Here is a 4,064-nt window from a genome sequence, read left to right as displayed (position 1 = left end):
CAAACCCACCAGCCACTCCTCGGAAGGAAGGTTGGGCAATCCTACTTCCGTAGTGATACTGCCTCGGAAACCCAAGGAGGGGTCACTATGAGTCAGGGTCGACTCGACGGCAAACAACAACAACAACAACAAAGTAATTGATAAATACCAGTTGAGATACTTCAACAAACAAATGTAATGCTGGAAGTATTCATTCATCTATGCTAAGAAATTTGGAAGAAGCTACTTGGCCATCTGACTAGAAAAGACCCATATGTGTGCACATTCCAAAGACAGGGATCCAACAAAATGCAAGAAATATTGAACAATATCATTAATATCACACACAAGTAAAATTTTGCTGAAGGTAATGCAAAAATTGTGGCAGCAGTACATTAACGGGGAACTGCCAAGAATTCAAGTCAGATTCAGAAGGGGACATGAATGAGGAACATCATTGCTGCTGTCAGATGGATCTTGGCTGAAAGCAGGGAATACCAGAAAGATGTTTTCATGTGTTTTATCAACTATGCAAAGGCATTTGACCAGGTTCTGGAGAAGGACATTGTGTTTGATAAAGTAGAGGTTCAGCAAACAAGAGGAACACCTTCAATGAGATGGATTGACACAGTGGCTGTAACGATAGGATCCAACATAAAAATAATTATGAGGATGATGTAGGACTGCACAGTATTTCATTCTTCTGTGTATAGGGTCACCATGTTTAGGAACCAACTTGAAAGTACCTAAGGACAACAGCAGTGTCTTGGCTTTGGTTATGTGGCACTTTTTTCTATGCATTTTGAATCAGCTTGGCAAGTTTCACAAAATTTCCTGTTGGGGTTGTGACTGGAATTGCCTTGAATCTGTACAATAATTGAGAACGATTGATTTTTTTAAAATAATATTTTAGTTTTTACACTCCTTGTAAGGAAAGTTGGGAAATCTACTTCTGTAGTGATACTGCCTCGGAAATCCAAGAAGGGGTCTCTATGAGTCGGCTCTGACTCCACGGCAGTGTGTTATTTATAGAGTATCTGCATTTTTTAGATCTTTAATCTCTTTCAATCAAGTTTTATAATTTCCTACATAATGTATTTCACACTTAAAAATGTGATTTCAAAATTGTTAAATTTTTCAAAAATGCCATTGTTATTTTTATTGATAGGAAGTAATATCTTTTTCCTGCTTTGTATAGATAGAGAGATTCATGATTTTTCTCTCTCATTCTGTTAATTTGCTTAATTACATTAATTGAGTTGTGAGTTAAACTTTTCTTCCTTGGAGAAAGTCTTTTGTGTTGTTGTTCTTGCTAGTTAATCTTACTAGAGATTTATCAGTTGTACCAGTTTGTTTTTTTTTTTAACTTTCCAGAATATGTTGTGGTGGTGATTATTATTGTCATTTAACTTTATTATTTTGCTTTCATTATTATTATATCTTTCCTCCTATTTCAGGGCTTAAATCTGTTTTTATTTCTGTAAATATTTAAGATAGATAATTAGCCAATTAAATTTCAGCCCTTTCTTTTATAAAAGCATTAAATTTAATATGTTTTCCTCTAAATATTTTAGATTTATGAGCATTTCAAAACATTTTAATGTAGTAATTTTATTAGCATTCAAATCTAACTTTTCTCAAAGATTTCATTCATGATTTCTTCTTTATTCCAAGGATGCTTTTTTTAAATTTCCAAAATATGTGGATTTTTTTTACCTTCCTCTATTTGATTCATAACTTAATAAAATAATCTAGAAAATATATATTGTTATTATTATTGGAATTTATTTAAGCCTAGAATGTGGATCTGGTAGCGTAGTGCCTAAGGCACTTGACTGCTAATCAGAAGGCTGGTGGTTCAAACCCACCAGCCATCCTCGGAAGGAAGATGGGCAATCTACTTCTGTAGTGATTGTCGTTGTTGTTAAGTGCCGTCGAGTCGTTTCCGACTCATAGCGACCTCATGCACAGCAGAATGAGCATTCTTCTCAATGTTATCCATAATTTGTCATGATCCACACAATCAAATGCCTTTGCATAGTCAATAAAACACAAGTAAACATCTTTCTGGTATTCTTTGCCTTGAGCCAAGATCCATCTGACAACAGCTATGATATCCCTTGTTCCACGTCCTCTTCTGAATCCGGCTTGAACCTCTGGAAGTTCTCTGTCAATATACTGCTGCAAACGTTTCTGAATTATCTTCAGTAAGATCTTACGTGCGTGTGATATTAATGATATCTGTAGTGATACTGCCTCGGAAACCCAAGGAGGGGTCGCTATGAGTCAGGTCCAACTGGACGACACATAACAACAACAATAACAGAATGTGGATCAATGTTTTGTGAATATTATTTGATTGTTTGAGAAGAATATGTGTTTTCTAACAACTGGATGCATGATTTAAAATATATCCATTATGTCAAGTCCTCTAGTTATGTTTTTCAAACAATCTATAAAACAAAACAAAACAAAAGTTATGTTTTTCAAATAATCTATACCTTTGGTATACCTTTACTAAAATTTTACATCCTTGACCTATTAATGACTCAAGTGTTTGTTGTTAGGTGCCATCCAGTTGGCTCTGGCATATAAAAACCCTGTGTACAAGAGAACAAAACAATTCACTGTCCTATGCCATTCTTTTGCTATGCTTGAGCCCATCATTGAATCCACTGTGTCAATCCATCTTGTTGAGAATGTTTGCCTTTTTCTCTGACCTTGCCAGGCATGATATCCTTCTCCAGGGACAGGTCCCTTCTGACAACTTGACCAAAATACATGATCTGAAGTTTGACCATTCTCACTTCTAAGGAACACGCAGGCCTGTACTTCATCCAAGACCAACTTATTAATTCTTCTGGCAGTCCATGGTATTTTTAGTATTTTTCATCAACACCACAATTCAAATGAATCACTTCTTTGGTCTTTCTTATTCATTGTCCAGCTTTCACATGCTTAGGAGCCTATTGAAAATACCATGGCTTTGGTTATGCTAGGTGACATCTTTGCTCTTAAACATTTTAAAGAAGTCTTTTCCAGCAAATTTGCCCATTGCAATCCAGTATCTTATTTCTTGATGGCTGCTTCCATGAATATTGATTGTGGATCCAAGTAAAATGAAATCTGTGACAACTTCAATCTTTTATCCATTTGCCATGATGTTGTTTATTGGTTCAGTTGTGAGAATTTTTTTTTTTTTTTTATGTTGAGGCAAAATCCATACTGAAGACTTTGATCCTCATCAGTAAGTGCTTCAAATCACCCTCACTTTCCACAAGCAAGGTTGTGTCATCTGCATATCACAAGTTGTTAATGAGTCTTCCTCCAATCCTGATGCCATGTTCTTCTTCATAATCCAGCTTCTTGGATTATTTGCTCAGCACAAAGAGTGAATAAGTATGGTGAATGGGTACAAGCCTGACACACATCTTTCATGGATTTAAACCATGCAGTATCCCCTTGTTCTCTCTGATTGACTGTCTCTTGGTCTATACAGGTTCCTCAGGAGCACAGTTAAGTGTTCTGGAATTCCCATTCTTCACAATGTTATCCATAATTTGTTATGAACCACACAGTCAAATGCCTTTGCATAGTCAATAAAACACAGATAAATGTCCTCTGGTATTCTTTGCTTCCATCCAAGATCCATCTGACATCAACAATGATATGTTTCATTCCACTCTCTCTTCTGAATCTGGCTGGAATTTCTGGCAGTTCCTTGTCACTACACTACTGCAACCATTTTTAAATTATCTTCAGCAAAATTTTGCTTGCATGTGATATTAATGATAAACCAAAAAAAAACCTCACTGCTGTCAAATTGGAGCTAACTCATAGTGACACCTCCTTGGGTTTCCAAAGTGGTATCACTACAGAAGTAGATTTCCCAACCTTCATTCCAGCTGGTGGGTTTGAACCGCCAGCCTTCTGGTTAGCAGTCAAATGCCTTAGGCACTACACCACCAGAGCTCCTTAATATTAATGTCCATTAATTTCTGCATTCTGTTGGATCACTTTTCTTTGGAATGGGCACACATATAGATCTTTTCCAGTTGGTTGGCCAGGTAGCTGTTTTTAATTTT

Source organism: Orycteropus afer, unplaced genomic scaffold, assembly GCF_000298275.1.
Source record: "Orycteropus afer afer isolate SDZICR_OR568_19922 unplaced genomic scaffold, OryAfe1.0 scaffold00154, whole genome shotgun sequence".
NCBI classification, from domain to species: Eukaryota; Metazoa; Chordata; class Mammalia; order Tubulidentata; family Orycteropodidae; genus Orycteropus; species Orycteropus afer.
The sequence above is the reverse complement of the archived record's forward strand: the minus strand, read 5'-3'. Positions refer to the sequence as shown.